This window comes from Protopterus annectens, chromosome 13.part0 (genome assembly GCF_019279795.1).
Source record: "Protopterus annectens isolate FY-2018-M chromosome 13.part0, PAN1.0, whole genome shotgun sequence".
Lineage (NCBI taxonomy): Eukaryota > Metazoa > Chordata > Ceratodontiformes > Protopteridae > Protopterus > Protopterus annectens.
In genome coordinates, this window is record NC_056747.1 from 630,904,224 (window position 1) to 630,930,217 (window position 25,994).

Genomic DNA, 25,994 nt, shown 5'->3' on the forward strand with positions numbered 1-25,994 from the left:
GTCCCCAGCTACCTAAACAAAGAAACCTGGGTGGTCTATGGGAGGATATTCCGAAGCACCGCGGAGCCAAAGGACGCCCTGCTTCTAGATATCATGTCTAGCTTATAATGGGAAATAAACGTATGAGCAGAAGACCAAGTGGCTGCTGAACATATGTCGTCCAACGGCATCCTGGACCAGAAGGCTGCAGAAGTTGCGATGGACCTTGTGGAATGTGCACAGATTTTGAATGGGGTTGCTTTGCCTGATGCCTTATAAGCTTGAGAAATACATTGACAAATCCAATTAGCCAGTGTCACTTTGGATATAGGTTTTCCCATGTATGAAGGAGCAAATGACACAAAGAGTTGATCAGCCTTACGAACATCTTTGGTCCTGTGCAGGTAAAAACGTAACTGTCTATGTACGTCTAGTGTATGCAACATGTATTCTCCCTTATTTTGAACATTTTTGAAAAACACTGGCAGGTTGATAGTCTGATTTATATTTGCCACAGATACCACTTTTGGTAAGAAAGACGGGTTAGTGCTGAGAGACACTCTGTCATTGTGGAAAATAAGATAGGGAGGTTTCATGCACAAAGCTTGGAGCTCTGAAACCCTTTTAGCAGAAGTTATGGCTACCAAGAATGCTGTTTTCCAGGACAGAAATTTAAGGGGTACAGAATCTGCAGGTTCAAACGGAGGTTTCGTTAAGGCTTGAAGAACAAAAGTTAAGTCCCAAGGGGGAGTCACGGATTTCACTGGTGGCTTGAGAAGGAAAATGCCACGCAAGAATGTCTTACACAATTTTGTAGATGCTAGAGATCCTAATCCGTCTCCCACATGAAAATGGGATATTGCTGCCAACTGTACTTTGACCGTTGATGCACTGGCCCCTTGTTCAAAAATCATGGACAAAAAATCCAATACTGTAGGAATCGGAACAGTAAATGGGTTGAGAACTTGGCTGTTAGCCCAGATAGAAAATCGTTTCCACTTATTATTATAGATTTTCCTGGTGGACGGTTTATGAGCCGCTACCAGAATAGTTTTCACTGGTGACGAGATACCGGGAGTCCTTGCCATTAGTGGAACTGGATCAACCAAGCCGCGAGCTTGAGGTTGACCAGGTTCGGTGTTGGGCACCCCATTGGGTGCGATATCGGATCTGGACTGGGATCCAGGATTAAAGGGGGGGAGAGACTGTGAGACCGCAGGTATGTAAACCAGACTTGACGAGGCCAGAATGGGGCTATGAAGATAATTTTTGCTCCTCAACCGTGCGGCTTTCTGGATGAACTTCGCCATGAGCGGAAGTGGGGGGTAAGCATAGAGTAGACCGGGAGGCCAAGCATGAATCAGAGCATCTCGGGGGCTCTCCCCTTCTGGGGGAAGAATTGCGAAGAACTCGCTGCATTTTGTGTTTTGGGGAGTAGCAAAGAGATCGCAGCAAGATCAACCCCACTTGCGGAAAATTTCCTTTGCAATTTTCGGATTGAGAGACCACTCGTAAGGACTGAGAATTACTCGACTCAATTTGTCCGCCAGAATGTTGGATCGTCCCGGAATGTGCATTGCTATCAGAAAGCGGTTGGTGGATATCGCCCATTCCCAAACTCTCATGGCTTCTCGACAAAGAGGGTAGGATCTGGTTCCCCCTTGTTTGTTTATATACCAGACCACTGACATATTGTCCGTCTGTATTGCAATCGTTCCTAGAGGTAGAAGGTCTTGGAGAGCCTGCAATGCTAGAAGCACCGCCCTCATCTCCAGAACATTTATGTACAAAGCGGTCTCTGATGAGGTCCATGTACCTTGGACGTTTCTGCCCAAACAATGCCCCCCCACCCTAGGCGAGAAGCATCCGTGGTTAACGTGACCTGGGGGGGGGATCACAAAGGGTCTCCATTGCCTGAGTTCTGGGGAGTGAAGCCACCACAGGAGGGATTACGTGCAAACTCTGCTCAGGGGGATAGGAGTGTTCAATGGGTGGAGTAACAGTGACCATTGAACTTGGAGTGTCCACTGTAATATACACATCCTTAGGCGAGCATGGAGATAGAGGCCGATAGCCGCTGCCATCGAGCCTAGTGCCCTCAGGACTAACTCCGCCGGTGGGGCCTTGGTGCGAAGAAGAGCCAAAACTTGGAGTGAGAGGCTGGACAGCCTGTCCGAGGTCAAGAAGGCCCGAGAAGATCAGGAATCTAGCCTGGCTCCTATGAAATCTAATGCTTGCACAGGATGAAGAAAAGACTTCGGTATGTTGATTGAGATGCCCAAGCTGTCGGCAAGAGACAGCACATAGTCTCTCGCGATACAAAGTTGATGCCTGTTGGTTGCTGTGAGGAGCCAGTCGTCTAGGTACGGAAAGACCCTTATGCCCTGAAGTCTCAGGTGGGCCGCAACCACTGCCATGACTTTGGTGAACACTCTGGGGGCTGAGGTGAGTCCGAACGGAAGGACCCTGAACTGGTAATGACTGGCCCCTGGCCGGAAGCGGAGGAACCTCCTGGACCGTCTGTCCATTAGAATGTGGTAGTACGCGTCCTTGAGGTCTATAGAGCACATCCAGTCGTTCTCCTGCATTAAGGGGAGAATAGATTGTAGAATGACCATCCGGAATTTTTCTTTGGGAACAAACATGTTCAGGGCGGACAAGTCTAGAATGGGCCTGAGGCCCCCCGTCTTTTTTGGCACTAAAAAGAACCTTGAGTAGTAGCCCAATCTGGATTGGCCTGGGGGAACCCGCTGGATGGCTCTTTTTTCTAACAAATTTGAAATATCTATGGTCGCCGCCTCTCTTTGATTGGGTGGGACATCGGGGAGGCGACCACCTGAGGGGGGACGAAATAGGAAGGGAATTTTGTAGCCTCTGGATATAATTCGGAGCACCCATCGATCATTCGTGATGGACTCCCACATTGACAGGTGCTTCGTTAAACGCCCCCCGACTATCTCCAGAGCAGGACAGTCGGGTAAGCCCTCAGGGCTGTTGCACGGGTCTCTCGGAAAAAGGCTCCCTAGACCCAAAGTTACGCGGTCCCCCTCTGCCTCTGGGCCGGCGTCCACCCTGCCCTCCTCTGCCTCTGAAGGGTGCAGAGTCCGAAGCTGGATAGGATTGCTGAGACTTGCGGAACCACAGCTTCTTTTGCCCCCTCTGATTCCTTGAGAAGGAATGTTGGGGGCTCGAGAAGCGGACTCCGATGGCAGACAGCGTCTTCCCGTCCTTCTCGCTTTGGACTAGTGCATCGCATACGGTCTTGCCAAAAAGCGAAGAACCGTCAAAGGGTGCGTTCGCGAAGGACGCCTTGAAAGGTTCCGCGAAATTACAAAGACGGAGCCAGGCGTGACGTCTCAAGACAACACCTGCTCCGCTGGCCCTTGCGGCTCCCTCCGTAGCATAAGTCAGTAGCCGCATGGATGTATTTGAAATGGACTTGAGAGTGGCCATGCGTGTCGAGAACACGGTTTTGTCCTCGACCGACATGGACTCAGGAGGGGCTGCAGTGTATTCCTTGATCAAATCCCATTGCAGCCTGATGATATGCGCCATATAATTCAGCGCCCTCACGGAGAAGGTTGCTGAAGCAAAGGTCTGCTTCCCTATACGGTCCAGCGCCTGGGACTCCTTGTCCGGTGGGTGTACCGTGGAGCTCTCCTGGGAGAGTTCTCTTTTAGTGGCAGCAGCCACCAACATGGCATCAACTGGAGACCCTTTGGCCCAAACCTGCCTGTCTGAAGGGGGGCTAAGGGTTTTATCCGGTCGACGTGGGATAGGCTCCATGGTGTCAGGTTCCTGCCAAGCCCTAGTAGTCAGGAGATCTACCAGGGGATCTGCTGGTGGGGACACCCAGGAGGTAGATGGGCCCGCTTCAAACGCCTCCAGAAATACGGACTCATCCGAGGAAGGTTTTTGGGCAGACCACCCCCCCAATACGCAACATTTCCATGATGTCTCCAAAGGAGACATCCTCGGGGGGTGACCTTGGTGAACCTTCCCTTTCCTCTAAGTCCGTATCTGTGGTGACGGACTTGGGGGAGTCCATGTGCCTCCTTTTACACGTCCGTTTACGAGACACCTCCTTTGTGGGACTATCAGAAGAGGGCTCGTCAGCGGCCTCTTGTTCCTCCAAGGGAACCAACTGGATGGTCTGAGCAGGCTGTCCCGATGGAAGGATGATGGAAGTTAGGCCCGTATGCAGTGGGGGGGCGGAGGGATCCAAAACCCGAGTCGGGGACCTGGAAGACCTCGACAATACCCTCTCCACTACCTTGAACGCCGAGGGAGAACTACTCTCTTCCGGCCCCGAAAGCAGTCTCCTCAGCTCCGAGATAGGGATCAGGGTCGGAGCCGAAGCCATCGGATCCGAAAGGGAGGTGCTCTCCGACATAGGTGGCGCCGAAGAAGCACCCACTCCCACGGATCCGATGCCCAGCCCATGGCCCCGAGAGCTCGGATCCGAGATACTCAAGGGTATGGTTGGCGTCGAGAAGGCTTGGGCCACCGGTGCCGACAAAACCCCAGCTCCGAAAGGACCTGGATCCGAAGACTCCAAAACCCGGATCCGGGTTGAAGAAGGAGAAATCGGGGCAAATATTGAAGCTGCACTCCCCCCCTGTGGAGGGGGGGGGGCAGGAGCACTCCCATCTGCATTTAGGTCTGCAAAAACCGACGCATCATCCTATCCATGTCGGCGTCAGAGAGAGACCTAGTAGATCTAGAGGAGGTCGTAGAGGCGGGTCTGGAGGGCTACCTCGACGACCTCGAGGGTGATAGGAGCTCCTCCTCCGGCTCCGGTGAGAAGGAAGGAGATCGGAGCCAAGAAGGAGAAGGTCCGGACACCCTCGGAGGTGATTTAACAGTTTTTGAAGGCGGAGCCGAGGGATGAGGCTCGGCTCGCCTCTTGTGTCTGTGCTTCTCCCTGTCTTTGGTCCTGTGGTCCCTAGAAGGAGAAGACTGAACTTCCTTCGTACTCAAGGCAGTAGTGGGAGGTTGAGTCCCAGCCTGAGTCGAGGGAATCAGGGGTGTCGAAGCTACCTGGGTAGCCTGCACCTTGGAGGGAGAGGAGGAAGAGGCCTCCTCTGGGGGAAGCAATCCCGCCAGAATAAGCCTGTTCCTTCTCTCCCTCACAGCCCGGGGGTTGAAGGCTGCGCAAACCTGGCAGTCTGAAGACAAATGGACAACCCCCAGGCATATAACACACTGAGTGTGGCCATCAGCTGGGGAAAGCTTATGGCCACACCCAGTGCACTTTGAAAAAATAGCTTTATGGCCTTCGGCCATTTTGCTGACACTCACACGCCCAAACACCTAAGGGAAGGGTTTGAAAAAAGAAAACGCAATCCTGAAAACAAAAAAGGGCAGAAAAACACTCACAATACTCTCCTTTTTAAGTTTTAAAGTTTTTTGAAAATTTTTTGAAAGAAAATTATTCACTTCCCTGTCTAAGCTCAGGAGCTCTTCACAAGATGCTTGTCATTCAAGCCACGGCAAAAACGATCTGAGGTAGTGTGGTGGTGACAGGGGATTGTGGGTAGAGGGGAGGAGCTAGGAGCTCGGATCTTGAAGCTTGGAAAGCTGCCGGTTGGATCCGAGGTCGGATCCGAGACCCACAGGTTGCAGAACAAATGAAGTAACTACTTCAGGTCTGAAGGTTCTCATATGGACAACCCATGCAAAATCTGAGGCATCTGTCATCAAGAACTGACTAGACTGTGGGAGGAAGACCCTGCAGTCCTCTGTCTTTAAGGGTGCCCATGTGAAGGTCTTCATTTTCTCTGGGGTAAGGCTTGATTTTGGGAGGTTGGCCAAGAACCTCAAATCCTGAGCATGGTCAATGGTCAAGATGAGATTGTCCAATATTTGGCTTTTGAGTTTGTAACAATCATGCATATGCAATTAGATCTGGACCTGTTTTAGTCTGCCGGAGACTACCATTGGGTCAGGCATTTTGCAAATATGTTGGGTACAGTAGAGAACCTAAATGGCAAGGACGTAAACTCATGATCCTGAGGTTAACCTATGTATCTTGGGAATTTTCTGTGGTCCTTGTAAATGGGTACATGCAAGTAAGTATCCTGCAGGTCCAGTGTAACTAGGAAGGCCTGAGGGAAAAAAAGTGGGAGCAGCAAAAGCAGGGCAAGCCCCTTGGATTTGGGAACTCACAAGAACAGGCGAGGTCCAGATAGATTCAAAAGTTGATCAGTTATCTCTCTCTTTTTGGGAATAAAAGCATGCAGGTATAAAAACCTAACCCCTCTTCCTACTCTGGTACTGTCCATTTTGTCCTGATCTAGAAACAGCTGCAGAAGAGGCAAGACTAGGTTCAGCTGAAGTGCTGGTTTTGGGGACAGTTCCAGAAATGGTGTGACAGTGACAGAATTCTATTCTGTACCCCTCAGTTTTTGAGCTTATCTTCTCCTAACTTCTATGAAGTGGGACAACTTGACTTCTCAATGAGCCAGGCATGGGAAGATATTGGAGGAAAGGGAAGTGGAGGAGGGAGGGCCTCTGAGTCACAACTGTTCAGCGGGAGTGGCTGAACCACTATTTCTTTCTTCCTCTTGCCAAGTCCTGATGAATTGCCCCTTGATGTCTTTGTTTTTTTGTTGTTTAACATTAGACTACTGCCTGATGAAAGGGTCAGTCTTGGAGGGGTAATTTCTACTGTACTGACAAATTTGGGAGGGGGGACTACTTTACGGGCTGCATTACTTTATCTTTTTTTCTGTAAGTTTTTGAATATTTCCTGGGAAGGTTTCCCAAAGGCTCCTTGCCTAAGGCAGCACTCAAATCCCCTACCTTGATACCCTTTGGCAATGTCTGAAGCCTGAGCCAGGCATATGACTAAAAAGACCCACCCAGTAGCAACTACTCTAAAAACTGCAATTAGCACATCATGTGTTTCCCAAAGCTCTGGGACAGCTGTGAATTAAGAGCTTTGTCCTGAATATCTAAAGAGAAGACTGTTTTCTGAACTAGGATTTCAGATTAGTTCTTGATAATGTGTATCTGTCCATCTTCTATCCTAACAGCCAGGGTAGCCAAAGTATAAACCTTATTCCCAAATCTATCCAGAAAATGAAGTTATGTACTCACCATAACGTTCCATGTGAGTTGTTCATCTCGCCTTCATTCTTACAGATAGGTTCGGAGCTGATTCTTGGCTCCGAGTCAGCCTACTACAAAGCTCAAGGTCTTCAGACAGCTCAAGGCCAAGTCCCTATCCCATGATGCACCTTGAGTTACCTCAGATCTTGCTTGCTGCCTCTAACAATACCATATGCCATTCTATCACTTTTGTTTTAGGTAAAAGCCATAGAAAGATAGAGCAACCATGATAAAACTAGTATCTCAGTCCTCGAAAAAACCTTGGAGGAGGTAGGAGGGTGGGAAGTAAGAATGAAGGCAAGATGAACAACTCACATGGAACATTATGGTGAGTACATAACATCTTTATGTGAAGTTGTTCTATCTCGCCGTTCATTCTTACAGATAGGTAGCGTCTCAAGCACCATCATTCTCGGGTGGCTCATGGGAGTATATTTTTCATGACAATAGAACCAAAGGAGGCCCTGTCCCTGGAGGCCCTATCAACTTTGTAATGAGTGATAAAGGTATGAGGTCTTGACCAAGTGGCTGCTGGACAAATATTGTCTATAGGAAGCCTAGCAGAAAAAGCAGAGGATGTGGACACTGCTCTGGCAGAATGCGCCTTAATTTTGTGTTGTAAAGGTAAATTGGCAGCTGAATAAGTGAAAGTGATGCAATAAGATAACCATTTAGATAGTGCTGTTTTTGCCACTGGCATACCTTTCCTAGAATCTGAAAAGGAAAGAAAAAGTTGTTCTGATCTTCTGAACTCTTTGGTTCTATCCAGGTAAAATCTGAGCTGTCTATGAACATCAAGTTTGTGTAGCATATACTCTCAAGTTGTTGGTGTGTGTGGGGAAAAACACTGGTAAATCTATAATTTGGTTAAGGTTAGTTTCAGTACAAACTTTAGGTAAGAATGAAGGATTTGTTCACAGGGACACTCTGTCAGCATGAAAAACCAAATATGGAGGTTTTATGGACAAGGCCTGTAGCTCTGATACTCTTCGGGCAGACGTGATGGCTACTAAAATGAGTCTTCCAAGACAAAAATTTCAAATCACATGAGGAAGCTGGCTTGAAAGGTGGGAGAATAATGCATTAAAGCATAAAATTTAGGTTCCATGGGGTATAAGGGGATTTCACTGGTGATCTGAGGTGGAAGGTCCCTTTGAGAAAGGCTTTGGATAGCTTGTGTGACATTATATTCAATACGTCAAAGCCAAGATGAAAATTAGAGACGGCGGCAAGTTGCAACCGAACTGTAGCTGCCGCAGCTCCTTTGTTGAAAGGCATCATCAAAAATTCCAATATAGAGGAAATGGGGGCTTGGTAGGGATCAATGTTATTCTGAGAAGCCCATATAGAAAATCTCCTCCATTTGCAACTTCCTAGTAGAGAATTTTTGAGAAGATATTAAAATATGCTGCGTTTTGTTTGAGAGGTTATGGAACCTGGCTATGTTGGGAATTGGAGCAGCCAAGCTTTCAGTTTTAGGGACTGAAGGGAGGGATGAAGAGCCCCCAACGAATGCGTCAGAAGGTCTGGAACTGGGTCCAGAATCCAAGGCTCTTTCAACAGATTAAGTCAAAGGAAGGGGAACCAAATCTGACAAGGCCAATGAGGGGCTATTAGAATGATGTTCCTTCCCAGGGCTTTTGCTTTCTGTAGTACTTTGGGTATCAGGGGAATTGGTGGGAATGCATAGAGGAGACCCAGAGGCCAATTGTGTATGAGTAGGTCCCTTGGGGAATCTCCCGGAGGGGGAATCAGGGCAAAGTAGCTTCTACATTTTGTGTTCATGTGGGAAGCAAAAAGATCACAACAAGGCTGGCCCCATCTGCGGAATATTCTCTCCGCTATCTCTTTTTTTGAGGGACCACTTGTGAGGCAACAAAATTGCCCTGCTCAGTTTGTCTGCAATCACACTGGATTTCCCTGGGATGTGCATTGCTATCAGAAAGCGCTGGGTGGATGTAGCCCACTGCCATACTCTTAGGGCCTCTCAACAAAGAGGATAGGACCTGGTTCCTCCTTGTTTTTTCAAGTACCAGACCACTGACATGTTGTTCGTCTGAATCGCAATTGTCCCCAAAGGGAGAGAGTCCTGAAAGTACTGCAATGCCAAAAGTACCACTCTCATCTCCAGGACTTTGATATGCAGATGTGTCTCTTGTTCGTTTAATGTACCTTGGGCTGTTCTTCCCTGAAAATGCCCCTCCCACACTATCAGGGAAGCGTCCATAGTCACTGTGGCCGATGGTGAGGGTAGGATAAAAGGACAACCTATCTTTACTTGAAGAGAGGTCAACCACCACCGAAGATCCTTTTTGCATGTGTTTGTTACAATAATGAGATAAGACATTGGGAGTGAACAGCAACCATTGTAGAATCTGCATGTGCATGCAACCCAATGGTATCGCTATTATTGCAGCTGCCATCATCCCTAACAACTTTAGCACTTCTGATGCTGGAGCCTTGTCTCTGGATATGATGTTCTGGATTTGCTGATGAAGTAGTAATATCCTTTCTGCTGGAAGTTTTAAAGTAGTGGTGGTGGTGTCCAATTCTGCTCCGATAAAAATAATATGTTGTGATGGCAACAAGGCAGATTTTTCTGAATTTATAATAAGACAAACTAGAACAAGCGAAATACAGAATGGCAGACCAGGCAAGCGCCGTTCTGAATTTATGGTAATGCCCAGTTGATTGCAAAGAGTAAGAGTGTTGTCCCTGGCTTGTATAAGCTGATGCCTGGTGGTGGTGGTGAGGAGCCAATTGTCTAAGTACGGAAACACCTGGAATCCTAAACGCCTCAGGTGAGCCATGACCACTGCCATACATTTGGTGAACACTCTGGGGGCTGCACTGAGACCAAAGGGGAGGGCTGGAAACTGGTAATGATTGGCTCCCAGTCGGAAGCGCAGATGATCCCTGAATGGTCTGGCCATTTTTATATGGTAGTATGCATCCTGGAGATCTATCAAGCACATCCAATTGTCTTTCCCTAAGAAGGGAAGTATCGACTGAAGCGTGACCATCTGGAACTTCTTTTTCTTGAAAGATCTGTTTAATCTGCTGAGGTCCAAAATAGGTCTCCAATCCCCTGTCTTTTTTGGAACTAAAAAGAATCTTGAATAAGTTCCGGATCCTGTCTGGTCTGCTGGGACTGTTTGGATGACTCTTTTTCTTAGCAATGTTTGGACCTCTACTGTTGCTTGTTCCCTGTAACTGGGTGGAACGTCTGGGATTTTTGTTGTCATTGGAGGGGGAATGGCAAAGGGAATAATATATCCTCTGGAAACTATACTTTGTACCCAGTTGTCATTTGTTATTTTGAGCCAGGTGTCTGGATACAAAGATAAGGGACCCCCGACTGCCTCCAGAGTAGGACAGTTGGGCCTCCTTTCAGGAGCACTGATAGGGCTTCCCAAAGAACTGGTCTCTGTCGGCCTGGTTTTGTGGACCCCCTCTGCCATGAGGGCGGCATCTTCCATTATTGCCCCCTCCTCTGCCTCTGGAGGGGGGTTCATCATGTAGGTCCAGAAAGGCTCCTTGGGCTTTTCAGAACCACACCTTTCCTCCCTTTTGACCCTTGGGTTAGGGTCTAGTAGGGGTGGAAATACAGACTCCGACAGCAGAGTCTTTCCGTCCTGCTCACACCTGGTCAAAGTTTCCTTAACTTTGGGCCCGAAAAGGAACAAGCCATCAAAAGGGGTGTTGACAAAGAATGACTTAAAGGGCTCCGCAATGGAACATATGTGAATCCAGGAGTGTCTCCTGAGAGCAACTCCTGTACCCGCTGCCCTACTCATTCCATCAGCTGCATACGAGATGAAATGCATGTATGAGTTCACTATGTAATTAAGGGTAGCAAGCTGGGAGGCAACTTTGTCTGAAGCTCCTTCAGCTACCGAACCCTGAAGAGTATCTCCAAGCTCTTTTAGGAAGTTTCTTTGCAGTCTTGTGAAATGTGTAAGATAGTTCAGTGAACACATGGCAAATGTCGCTGAACTATACATGTGCTTCCCATATCTATCCATGATCCTGCAGTCTCTGTTAGGAGGATGGATAGAGGAAGAATTTTCAGACATCTCCTTGTTGGTGGCTGCCGCCACCACTATGGCATCAACAGGCACTCCCTTAGTGAGAAAAGACTTGTCCTGAGGGGCAGAAAAAAGAAGTTATGTATTTACCATAACGTTCCATCTGAGTAGGTAACTTCATTTGTCAGCAACCTGTGGGTATCGGATCCGAATCGGATCCGAGCCGGCAGCATTATTCAGCTAAGACCCGAGCTCCAAGCTCCTCCCTCTTACCCATAACCCCCTGCCATCCTTCTCTGTCCTCAGATCAAGTTTGCTTAGCCTTATAAACTACTACAATCAGGATCAACTAAACAACCTAACCTGATGTCATCTGGTACAGAGAACACAAGGTCCTAAAAGGGATGAACTACAGGTTGGGGGGGGGATGGAGGGGGGGGTTGGTTGCTGACAAATGAAGTTACCTACTCAGATGGAATGTTATGGTAAGTACATAACTTCTTTATCTGAAGTAGTTAACTTCATTTGTTCATCAACCTGTGGGACAGAGTCCCCAGCTACCTAAACTTGGGAGGTCCTCATGGAAGAATATTCCGGAGCACTGCAGAGCCAAAGGACGCCCGTCCTCTGGCAATTAAATCCAGCTTGTAATGTGTAATAAAGGTATGGGATGAAGCCCAAGTGGCTGCAGAACAAACATCATCCAAGGATACCCTTGACCAAAAGGCAGCAGAAGTTGAAATCGATCGAGTAGAATGGGCGTGAACTCCGACAGGTTCTGGTCGGCCAGAACTCTTATATGCAAGAAGTATACATTGTGAAATCCATCTGGACAATGTAGCTTTTGACACAGGTTTGCCCAAAAAGGGTTTAGCAAAGGATACAAGGAGTTGCTCAGATTTTCTATGACCAGCAGTCCTGTGTAAATAGAACCTCAACTGTCTGTGCACATCTAAAGAGTGTAATTTGTATTCACCTTTGTTTTGATAATTCGGGAAAAACACTGGTAAATTGATAGATTGATTAATGTTGGACTCAGAGGCGACTTTAGGTAAGAAGGAGGGATTGGTCCTGAGGGAAACTCTATCTTTATGGAAGACCAGATATGGAGGTTTGGCACAAAGGGCTTGAAGCTCTGAAACCCTTCTAGCCAAAGTGATGGCAATGAGAAAAGCCGTCTTCCAAGATAAGTATTTAACTCATTCACTCCAGAGCAGCTCAGGAAAAGCTGCCTGCTGAATTCCACCATAGGAACAACAGAGCAGCCTGAGCTCATTTTCAGAAAATCCATTTGTAATACTATACAGAAAACAAATGCTCATAACTCTTTAACTATAAGAGCTACACTAAAAATGTAAACGCGAAAGTTGTTCAGCAGACACTGACCTTTCCAACAGTGTAAATGTTGATAGTGCATATCAAAGTCATAATGAAATATTTGGCAAGGAATGCTGATATTGTGCAATTTTATTTTTTTGGAAAAGCAAAGCACAATATCTTGGTCTATGTACCATGCAGACCCATACAATTTGAATTTAATGTGTTAGTATGAATGTCAGCTTTAAAATGATACTTTAACCATAACTGTGTGACACTCCTTTCATGAGATATTCACAGAAATATGATTAGTATATTATTTCTCATAATTGATAAATAAACAAAGCATAATATCTCATCACCTGTAACAGACAGAGCCTACATATCAGTGTAGAAGTTGTGCATCTGAATGTCAGCTTCAAAATGACGCATCATTTGTGTGATTACCATGCTCCCTCGCAAAGATATGGGCATAATAATGAGAAGTATTGTAAATGTATAATTTTCATATTTGTACAAGACTAAACAAACTGTGATATCTGTACGTGTGTACAGTGCCTAGACACAGTTCTTTTACCATGATGTAAGGAGTAACACTGTCTTCAAAATGATGCATTATTTCACACAATGTGGTGCTCCCTTGTAAGTTATTTACCAAAATATGAAAAAAATCATAATTTCCATAACCTAAGTCGGAAACAAACTTTGATATCTGCCTATGAGTACAACATACAGGTACCATTCTTTTACCATGTTAGAACTATAAATAATCTTTTCAAAATGAGGTATTACTTAGCACATTCAGATGCTCCCTTGCCAAGTTATTTACCAAAATATGAAAAAAAATCATAATTTTCATAACCTAAGTCCAAAACAAACTTTGATATCTGCACATGTGTCAAACATACAGGCACAATTATTTTACCATGTTAGAACCAGCAATACTGTCTTCAAAATGAGATATTACTTGGCACATTCAGATGCTCCCTTGTAAAGTTATTTACCAAAATATGAAAAAAATACTAATTTCCATAACCATAAGTCTCAGACAAACTTTGATATCTGCACGTGTCAAACATACTGGCACAATTCTTTTACCATATTAGAACCAGCAATACTGTCTTCAAAATGAGATATTACTTGGCACATTCAGAAGCTCCCTTGCAAAGTTATTTACCAAAATATGAAAAAAATCATAATTTCCATAACCTAAGTCCGAACCAAACTTTGATATCTGCCTATGAGTACAACATACAGGTACCATTCTTTTACCATGTTAGAACTATAAATAATCTTTTCAAAATGAGGTATTACTTAGCACATTCAGATGCTCCCTTGCAAAGTTATTTACCAAAATATGAAAAAAATCATAATTTCCATAACCATAAATCTCAAACAAACTTTGATATCTGCACATGTGTCCAACACACATGCACAATTCTTTTACCATGTTGGAACCAGCAATACTGTCTTCAAAATGAGATATTACTTGGCACATTCAGATGCTCCCTTGCAAAGTTATTTACCAAAATATGAAAAAAATAATAATTTCCATAACCATAAGTCTCAGACAAACTTTGATATCTGCACATGTGTCAAACATACTGGCACAATTCTTTTACCATATTAGAACCAGCAATACTGTCTTCAAAATGAGATATTACTTGGCACATTCAGATGCTCCCTTGCAAAGTTATTTACCAAAATATGAAAAAATCATAATTTCCATAACCTAAGTCCGAAACAAACATAGATATCTGCACATGTGTACAACATACAGGCCCAATTCTTTTATATGTTGGAACTATCAATATTATACATATACACATACAATACATATTCGATTGTACATGCTAGCACTCTCCTGAAACAGTTCTTTCTCAGCATCTTCACCAGCTTCTTACCACAGTTATTTGCCAAACTCATAAAAATATATTTTACACAACACATTTCATAATAGAGTTGTACTTACCATACTGGTCCCTACTTGGTCATGGGTTTTCCATTCTTCTCACAAGCTGCATATTTCCAATCCTGCATAGCTCTCCTCACACCATTGTGGATGTCAGTCAATAACAAGGCAATGCCTTCCTCAGTTAGGTGAACGCCATCCCTTCTGAACAGGTGAACATCTTTTGTGGTGATGCTGTCAGGACAGATTGTAGATCCACCGACCACACAAAATGACAACGTGGCCACCATAACTGCAGGTGTTCAAAAATTGCTCTGATTTGAAACCGCAGCCTTCCCAGTGGTTGACTGATGACAGTGTCAGAATGTGGACAAACTTGTACAGCAAAGAAAATGCAAACAGTTTACTACTGATGTTTGACAGATCTATTGGAAAAGTACATATATATGTATATCATAATGCATTAAATGGTTAGACCATCCAAATCTTCACTCCTATCCACAGGGGCATTATTCTTTTCATAAGGTATATAAGTGGTGATGACGCTGCGGAGGTACATACCTACCACCCGTGAAAACACAAAATTACACACGACTGACAAGGGGGCACAGAAAGGGCACATGTAAAGATAAAAAACAGAGTAAGGACTGCAACTCCACTAATATGCCTAGGACAGGCACGGGACTTCAGGCCGTGGGCGTGTGAAGTGTCCCATACCTGTGCTGGCTACCCACTCAGACTGCTGGTAGCAGCAATGACTCCTGATTGCATGCAGTGCCAGCACTCTGCCTTACCTCTACCTTTTCCATGTACATGTGTCCTTTCGGCAATGGTCATAAGGACTGAAAGGGGGAGCTAATGTAAAGGGTCTTACCCTGACCTACATACATTTACTACACCTGAAGGGAGGGAAACTAAGTGGACAGCTCAACCAAGACAACATGTGAAAAGACTAATTCTGCCCCAGGCTTTGTCTTTTTGCATGTGTCCTTTTCCAGGGGGAAACACTGCATCACAGTGGCAGCCCTGAGGCCATTTCTACCTAGGACAGCAGCACAATGGGGCTGAACTGAAGAGCCTCCAAGTTCCCAACTGCAATCCAGGTCGATCACAAGATCCATGGATGGCTGGGTATGCCCCCCGTGATGCACCCACCAACACAAGAGAAGTTGGCATAAATCTCTGAAAAGGAACCTTCCTGACCATACTGATATTCATGTGTATGTGTATATGTGCAAGTACATTATGTACATGCATATATATCGATATACACACATATGCACAGATATATATATATATATATATATATATATATATATATATATATATATTAAAAACATCAGAGGTTTTGGAGGATAGCTAGTTGATGAAGAATGGAGGGGGTGGCTTGCAATGACTACAAATAGAGAAAAAACACAATCTGGCTTGTGCATTCATCAAAGTGATAACGACTTCTACTAAAAGTGATAACTCACTGCTGTATTGTAACTGCACTTATTGCTAATGTGATAATGACCTTCCTTTCAGTACTGAAAAGTTATGCATGCTCAGACAAAGGTGATAATTGCTGCACATAACCTGTTGACTAGGCATTCATTATATTACCTTGTGCAGCTGTTGTGTAACACAGACTCATTATCAGTAAGGACAATACCTGAGTAATTCAGTAAAATAGTATAACACTTACATATTACTGAGCCCTTCCTCCCACGTAAATTCCACACGACTGACCAAGCCAGGAAAAATGCACAAAAAATATGGTAGCTCCATGCTGGCAGTTGTCAACAAGTGATAACTTTTATCTCACTCATGCAACTACTAATCACAAATAGAATAATACAAGCAGAAGTGATTTCTTGTCTGCTTATTTTACATTATTTAATTAGTCAGTGGTGTGTGTGATGTCTTATATGCTGGCATATTACACTATAATTACATTTCTGTGCTGTATTCTAAGTAATGTAACCATATTTAAATTTCAGACTTAATTTCTATGTTTCCCCACTAACCCCTCCAGTTGTTTGCATTGTGTATGCACAAGCACCAAAATGGCACAATCAACTATTTTGCTCAGTGGTCACATCAGCAGTCAGACCATGTACTTCCCCGATACACAATTAATTATTTCCCCAAGCAACATCCTCATTAGTATGTCCAGGTATACATGCATCTAAATAAAATGTTTTACCAAACAAGCCTTCAGTAACATTTCCTAGTATGTACTACCACCAGCATGAACACTTCACCCAAGCAACCCCCTTCAGTAGAATGTTGAGGAATGCACAATCACCAAACCTAAACGCTTACCCAAACGAAATACATGTAACATTTCCTAGTATGTACAGCCACCAAAATGAAGAATTCACCCAAGTGAGCCCTTCAATATAATATATGCACAGGCACCAGAATGAAAGATTTTCCCTAAACAACCATTCAGTAAAATTTCCTCCTATGTACAAGCACCAACAGGAAAATCAACCAAAATATAATTTTTCTTGGATGGTTGAAGGGTATGTGCAGTCATCAGTAAAATTATAAAAAATGGACGTAGGACATGTACCATTCCTTTCTTCAAAATTTTAAGTCACCCCAATTCATATCTCATTTATGACAGATTTGCTGTAGTAATCACCACTGGTGCAAAAAAAAACATTTGGTGGGGTTGCTGCCCGTCACCTGACTCACAAGATATTCCCATTCACAACAGCAACAGGGATTTCTCACTCTGCTTAGACGTTTCTAAAAATTGTTGAACACTAAGACATGTTACCTAGTCTAGATAGCTTGTCTTCTGATAGAAGACATACTTTACCAGTGATTCAGTACAACACAGCCAGCTCCCAGGATGACAAAATGGCCAGATGGATTAGCCAACCATGCAACATCTTTTCTGTGACACTAAAATATTGATGTATGCACAAGCATCAACATGAAGCATTTCCCTGAACTACCCTTCAGCAATAGCTCCTAGTGTCTGCAATCACCAACATGAAGCATTCACACAAGCGACCCCACATTTCATAAGCAATACAATGCATCTATGAGAAACACCATCTTGGTTACCTGTCTAGAGGTTAAAAAAAAAAAGACAAAAAATAAATAATAAATAAAAACATACACAGAATTTGCCAGGCCAAATAAACGAGGCAAAGAAATCTCAACATTCTGCGAAAATATGTACAGCTGAGATGCCTCCAGCTCTCACGCACAGCAAATGCTTCTCATAAAGCAAGAAGGATTTGATGTCAATATCGCATCCAACTGACAACATCCGCTGGATAATGAAGAAAAACAAGAGTGCAAGAAAATATAATAAATATATATATAAAACATTGGACTGTGTCAACTAAAAAGAGCTGTGGGTAGTCTCTTAGAAGCCAGGTCACAATATATGCCTTGAATCATGAAAGTGCCATAAGCCAAATCCCATAGCACTTACTTGCAAGACATAGGTCCCCCTCTGTGACCCAGGAAACCCATGTATTATTGGACACACTGACCATGCAACCCAACAGCTAAACCAAAATAAATAACAGCCACCCTTGGTGGAATCACAACATCAATAGGCTCTGTAACAGAAGGATGGCCAAAAGTAGGAGGTGCAGCACCCAGCAAGATAAAAGCCATCTAAAACTAAACACATCTGAAGACAAATAAAATCTAGCAAATGACAGCTTTAAAATTCACACAAGAAGCTCTGAACAAATGTCTATACTGTAAATTTCTGACACATTATTGAAAACTTCCAAGGTTATATGACACCATATCAAATGCAAGCACTAAACCATAGTGGTTTTCACATGTTTACATTGGAATATAATCCTGTTTTGTTTCTTTTAAACATGCATCATGAACTGTGTGTGTGTGTGTGTGTATATATATATATATATATATATATATATATATGGGTCACCTTCAGATGCCGACAAAAAACACCGACAACTCAGATGACCGACAAGGTGAGAATCCGACGGACTCGGTAAGTGTGCGATAGAGTGGGATTTAGTGTTAGGAGCGGACAGGTAAGTGTAGTGAGGGACTGTGGGTTTAGGGGTGGGTTAAGTGAGTTAGGTTAGGTGCAGGTAGGGTGTGTGTGTGATAGTGAGGACTGTGGGTTTTAGGGGGGGGGGTTGTGTTAGGTTAGGGTGCAGGTAGGGTGAGTGTGCTGTAGTGTCGGACCTTGGGGTTAGGGGTGGGTAAGTGAGTTAGGTTAGGGTGCAGGTAGGGTGAGTGTGCGGCACTGTCGGGACCTTAGGGGTAGGGGGAATAGTAGAGTTTAGTTGGGGTGTGGGTGCAGGTGTATGAATGACTAAGGACCTTAGGGTTAGGGTTAGGGATAGTGGATATGTTATATAGTGTACTGTGTTGTGTAGTGTGTTGGTGTAATGGTTTTCGGTGTATTTTTGTTGTCGGTCTTTTCATGTCGGTGATTAGTGTGTCGGCGAAACGCGATTCCGGACATCTGAAGGTTCGGCGAAACGTATGATTTCCTCTCTGGAAGGATATATATATATATATATATATATATATATATATATACATATATATATATAGGTTCATAGGTTTATACTAGGCTATCTGCCCTAAGGCATTTATAAGCCTAGCCCAAAGTTATGTGGCTTACGCCACCCCTTATGTTAGAAATAATGTGCCCATTAGTTTGTTGTGCCTCTGTCCAGCAGTGACACAGAGATGATTCCCGGTAAACCTACGATCTCCCATCCACCGGTCAAGATTTCTCTTGAACAGAGCCAGCGAGGTGCTCTGCCTCACATGGACCGGGATTTTATTCCACAGCATGGGGAGTCTCTGGGTGATAAATCTATCCCTCCAGCACATCCTATTTATATCCGTGCTAAGGTTTAAGTCACTTGCTCTAGTGGTTCTGGTGGATTTGGATTTTTGAGGTGGAGCATGTCCATTAATTCCGGGTTGGTCATGGCCTTGTATGTCAGGCACAGGTCACCTCTGAGCAGACGGTATGCAACTGAATAGAGTTGGAGTTTCTTCAGTCTGGCAGTATATGACAGGTTTTGCAGTCCCTTTATCCTTTTGGTGAGGAACTTTTGGGGTCTCTCCAATTGCTGCAGGTGTCGGGTGAGATACATCCCGAATGGGGCATTGTACTCGATCATTGGTCTGATAAGTGAAGAGTACAGGAACAATGACCTCACTTGATCTGGATGTGAATCCCTTCATGATCAGATGGGCAATGTAGAAGGTCTTTCAAACCACTTTAGCAACGTGAGTGTCAAACGAGAGGCCACTGTCAACCTGGGTACCCAGGTCCCTGATAACCTCTTCTGTGCTTAGTGGGTTGCCACCTATATGATAGCTTGGGGTTACCTTGTTTTTCCCGAAGGGTAACACTATACACTTTTTGCTTAACTTCAGGCCATGGCTCTGGCACCAGCTATCAGTTTCCGTGAGACCCCTCTGAAGGATGTCTTTGTCCGATGTACTATCCACTATGGCACCCAGTTTGCAGTCATCCGCAAACTTTGTCAGCCATAGTCCTCCTATGTTTGCCTGTACTTCTGAGAAGTAGATGCCGAACAATAGGGGGCCAAGGACGGAGCCTTGTGGGACACCACTTGTAACCGGCTTGGAGTCTGACATGGCTCCAGCAACTCTAACCCTGTGGGTTCTGTCCTTTAGCCAGTTTGCAACCCATCTTGTGACATATGGGTTTACATTTAAGCTGGTAGGTTTCTCTATGATACCCGAGTGGGGTATTGTGTCGAAAGCTTTTGCAAGGTCAAGGTAGGCTGTATGGACTGCCTTTCCCTCATCAATGGCCTTGGTAAGTGTTTCAAAGAAGTCGACCAGGTTCAAAAGGCAAGATCTGCCCTTGACAAAGCCAAACTGGGTTGGGTCCAAGGTCTGCAAGTCCCCTATGTCCTTGTTTATGAGTTCCATTATGATCCTCTCCATAGCTTTGCAGACCAGGCTTGTTAAGCTTATGGGGCGGTAATTACCAGGGTCCGTAGAGGCACCACCTTTGTGGAGTGGGACCACAGTTGCCATACGCCACTCCTTGGGCACATATCCTGTGGTAAGGCTAAGATTAAACAGCTGCCTTATGTGCCTTATGAACTGTTTTAACTTTTCCCAGGAAAGTGAGGTCATTCATTCCCTACAAAACCACATTACGAGTAAATGTAGAATATTATTGTTATAAATTACGACACAGAATTTCACAGGTATAATGTAAGGGAACATATTTAAAAAAATGCTGCATTGTCACACTGAATAAGACATAAAGTTCTAGATTGATGTATAAACAGATATGGAGAAAATAATACTCTAGGCTCTGAAAGGTGAAAGGAATTATCTCCCTCAGAAGAATATATAGAGCTACGACTCTTCTACTGTCCCTGGCACTGTGATGCCAGCATTACATTTTTACAGTTCAAGCAGTGTTATGCTTAAGCAGATTTGATTATAAGGAAAACAGATCCTTATAAAAATGCCCAGATTCACCATAAAGTGGTTATGCTGAGCATGTCATTCTGCCAGCTCTATTTTTCACTAGAGATACAGGATTTGATCAAGTCTCAAACCAAGCAATGCTACACATGAATATGGACTTCCCATGGAAGTTTACAAGTTCCTTTCACCTCAAACAAAGTCTTTCCTAATGTATATCTTTACCTTTTTATCTAACAGCTCTTTCAGGTTCTCGTGTGATTGCAAAGGCTTGTAGAGATCCTTCAGACCCATTCTTACTACTGTAGATTTACCTTACAAAGTCATAATATAACTTTTTAAAGATATTTTGGTCAAGGAGGGATAAGAATATGTTAAAATTCACCCCTACACTCAGTTACATGAATGGAGTCTACTACCGGCAATATGAAGACCAGTTGCTACAGCTCAAAAAATGAGCAGTAGTAACTACAAATAGGTTTATAGATTACTATGTAAGAATCAAACCCTGCATCTTGTGTGAATAATGAAAACATTTTAAACCATTATACCAATCTCCCAGAACTTTGCCCAGTTCTAATTTTCACAATACTAGATTTAGATATAGTTTCCTTCCCAAATGATATTCTGCAAGATCAAGTAAAATATCTAAAACACATGCTGACAATTCACAGATATTGTTCACATCACAAACATCTCAAGTCTGGTCATGTATCAAGCATAGGGTTACCACCTGTCCCACTTTGGGACAGTCCCTCTTTAGGCAGTTGTGTCCTGACAAAAAATTTTAAAAATGGCAAATGTCCTGAGATTTTAGGACAAAATTATTTTCTATATTTTATGTAATAGTTTCATAAAACAGTTATTCTGTATCTAAAATACCTAAATGTTATAAGAAACAGAATAAGCAACTAAAATGCTACAAGAATAAGCTTTTATTTAGGCAGAAAATTTAAGTTCTAACTTTTGTACTGACCACGGGTATGTGTCGGCCTGTAAAATCTGATGTTTATACCAAAAATGTCCCACTTTGGCCATTTGAAATGCTAGCAAACCCTAATCAAGCATGTTGTAATAATAGCAATACTCAAAGAAACTTTAAGACTGTGCTACAACATGTTGATGCTTGTCAGTACTACTACACTCTCAAACTGGTGCAATACCATAAACATTACAAATAGTATTAAGAGATAAATCATGATATATGAAAAAACACTTTGCACAAATTCACCCACTAAAAAGTGAATATAGCATTATGCAAAGGGTAACCAATAAAAAAAAAACAAAAAAAAAAACAAAAGTACATATCAAATGGGTTACTAGACTTGAATAATCACAATATAAAGTTCTCTATGGGTTCTATTTTTTGATAATATAAGGAAATCTAGAAAAAAAGGTGGCACTCATGAAAATAAGCTGTTATATTTTAACTTCAGTTAGAACTTTCTTCATTTAGCCATTACAGACACAGGTCATTTGTCCATATATTACAACTGGCATAATAAAGCAAGAAAACTGTATGCAGCTAACTTTTCTGTAAACCTTACAGCATTAGTACACCTCTGGAACCATTTTGTACATTTGATACTGACACACACACTCTCTCTCTGTCTCCTCCCTCCATTTTCTCTCTTTCTCATCTTTACTTTCTTTCAGCTGAGTCATTTTCAAGTAAGTACTTTCTAAATGAAAACATACAAGTGGAAATGGTTGGTACTCCCAACAAATTCAATTCTGTCTCCATACTGCAAACATAGGAAAAGTTTACGTCCTACACTAAAAGTAGCTTCAGGGCCCTGAAGAGCTACTACAAGATTCTGGCATAAGGTTGACCAGTTTTCAGAATTTAAAACAGACAAAGGAGCACAGCACAATATCTGCAAAGCTTCGTGTCGCACCTGCAAAGAAAAAAGTATATCTGCAGTAAATGGTCTGAATTTGAAAGGCCGAAATCACTTACTTTACAGTTCCCTGAGGAATTCCTGCTTTTGAATTAGCCCATCAGTAATCTTAGCTTACTTTGTTTCTTTGTTTAAATGCATAACAACACTGCTGTGTGCATATGGTGATTTCCTTTGTTTTAAACTTTGAAATGAAAAATGAAGTTAACTAAAATAAGCACCTGCAGCTTGGAGCTTCTTTCTGTTAGAAACGTTAATTAACATAATCGCGTAATATTCGCGGTTGTGGTAACGGCAACTAACTGAAGTTTATATTCCCAGTGAATATAGCTCTTAACTTATTCCCTAAAAAAATCATGAACAAATAAAGTAGTGATTAAAAAGAAAGATTCTCTAATAAGGCCAATAGAACATGTTTTCGTGTGAACTTAAAATTTTAAGTACAAAACTTGAACATCTGACATTACTGACTGTCAAATCAGAACGTAATAAGGGAAAAGTAAAAATGAGGCAACATCAGGCACGCTTTAGAAAGCAAGGAACAGCGTAAAGCTAGGAAATGACAATGTTCCACGTATATCTGAACAGTAGTGTACTGTTTGGTTTCCTAGGAGAATCAAAACGGCACTGGGAAGATCAAGTTCTTAGTTACAGCAGTCCAGGGTGGGGCATAAGAAAGTAAGGATGACAACAACTTGTGTGAGGTTTTATTGCAGTTAGGTGAACCCGGGATGCCCTGAATATTTAAAGTATTGAAATATTACCAAAATACTTATAAAATCATAGAAAGTAAGATACTTGGGTTCATTTTATAGGTTAAACTGTAGGATGGTGTAATAAAAAAAAAAAACGCACACCACATGTTAGACACTCCCCCTTTAATGCAATGGCTTTCAGTTAGATATTGCACTATTGATCGCATTACAGAACTTACAATAAATTACGGAGTATGGCAATAATCGTTCATCAATAGAAGCATATAAGCAAGGACAATGAGACAACTGGATAAATAACCATTGCGTGACAATATTAGCAATCGGGCTTTATAGTATGATTATACTTAGCACAATGAATACAGATATATTTGTCATGCTTTGATAGCATTGGTTTCTATTTGAGTGTTCCATGAACTCATGCTGTAACTTTGTATTTTGGACAATGTTATTTCATACTTCCATCCTACGGGTTACACAGCAAAGAAGGAAGAAATGCAATTTGATACAGCGCAAGGGGAACTAGCAATTACTAAGTAAGGAATATTTCTTCAAGCATTTCATGCTGATGTTTCATTAACGTATGTTTTTGAAATTGCTTGCAGTTTGAGGTGTTTTTAGATAAATGATTTTAAACGTTTTATAGCCTTAAACATGCTAACAGTAAAAATAACTGCTGCTATGGGATCGCTTGCTGTCACTTCTCACTCACAACATGCGCTCTTTGTAAAGAAAACAAGCCGATTTTCTCAAAAATTTCAAATATAACCATACGGCAGCTCCACTCTGAAAAATAAGTTGAGAACGTAACTGACAAATTTCAGGTACTTTTTCAGCTTATTTTTTAACAGTGGAGCTAAAATGCAAGTATAAAGATACCTGCGCTTGTGGAAGACACTCGGGTGTAACACTATACAATTCTTAGCGCCTCAGTGAGCGCTCGGCTGTAACTGCAGAGGCACCATGCAACGGTACTCGGGGTTAATGAGTTAAGGTCCACCGAAGCTGCAGGTTCAAAGGGGGGGCCAGTAAGAGCCTGAAGAACAAGGGTTAAATCCCAAGGAGGAACTGCATCCTTCACAGGAGGCCTTAATAGGAAAGTACCTTTAACGAAAGTTTTGCAGATCTTGGAAGAAGCTAATGAACCGAGATCACTTCCCACATGAAAGTGCGAAATTGCTGCTAATTGGACTTTGACGGTGGAGGAGCTGGCACCTTGATCAAATAAGTGCGACAAAAACTCTAATACAGCTGGTATCAGGGCTGTAAAGGGATCCATGTGTCTATGTTCCGCCCGGATCGAAAAACGTTTCCATTTGCTCTTATAGACCATTCTGGTAGAAGGTTTATGAGCGGCTACTAGAATAGCTTTAACGGAAGAGGAGATACCGGGAGTCCTAGCTATGACTGGAACTGGATCAACCAAGCTGTGAGCTTGAGATTGTCCAGGTTTGGAGTTGTCAACTCCAGGGGGTGAGAAATCAGATCCGGAGTGGGATCTAGAATCCATGGAGGACTGACCAGATGAGACCATAGGCAAGAGAACCACATTTGACGAGGCCAGAATGGGGCTATGAGGATCACTCTGCTCCTCAACCAATGAGCTTTCTGCAAGAATCTTACCATGAGGGGAAGAGGCAGATAAGCATAAAGTAGACCGGATGGCCAAGCATGGACTAGAGCGTCTCTGGGGGATTCCCCTGGTGGGGGAAGTAGAGCAAAGTACTTGCTGCACTTTGCGTTCGAAGGCAATGCAAAAAGATCGCAGCAAGGTTGACCCCACTTGAGGAAGATCTGCTTCGCTACTCTCTGGTTCAGAGATCACTCTTAAGGTGAGAGAATGGTTCGTCTCAGCTTGTCTGCCAAAATGTTGGACCGACCCGGAATGTTCGTTGCTATGAGAAAGCGGTTGGTGGTGATCACCCATTCCCAAACTCTCATGGCCTCTCGACACAGCGGATAGGATCTGGCTCCCCCCTGTTTGTTGATATACCAGACTACTGACATGTTGTCTGATTGAATCGCAATTGTCCCTAAGGGAAGAAGGGCCTGAAGTGCTTGCAACGCTAAAAGCACTGCCCTCATCTCTAGGACACTGATGTGCAACAAGGTCTCTGAGTGTGTCCACGTGCCTTGGATGGTTCTGCCCATGCAATGCCCCCCCCACCCGAGGCGAGAAGCGTCCGTGGTCATCGTGACTTGGGGTGGGGTCATAGAAAAGGGGTGCCCTTCCTGGAGATCCGAGGATTGGATCTACCAGAGTAGGGACCTCTTGCAAGCATTGCTGAGGGGGATAGCCGTACTTAGTGGATGTTGCAGGATGGACCATTGGACCTGCAATGTCCATTGCAGGACCCTCATGTTTAGACGAGCCAATGGTGAAAGACTGATGGCAGCCGCCATGGAACCTAGTGCCCTCAGGACCAATTCCGCTGGGGGGGCCGGGGATTGTAAGAGAGCCATCACATGGAATGTCAAAGTTCTATGCCTGTCCGGAGTTAGGAAGGCCCTCAACAGGTTTGTATCTAGCCTGGCCCCTATGCAATCTAAGGTCTGAGTTGGCTGAAGGGAGGATTTCTTGACATTGATAGAAATTCCCAGA

At 43.6% G+C, this 25,994-nt stretch overlaps 1 protein-coding gene across 4 annotated transcripts in view; it reads right to left on the reverse strand.

Annotated features, from left to right (window-relative positions):
- The window catches only part of LOC122787538 (multidrug and toxin extrusion protein 1-like), a 677,270-nt gene that overhangs the window by 105,823 nt on the left and 545,453 nt on the right, over nt 1–25,994 (reverse strand). The window lies entirely within an intron of this gene.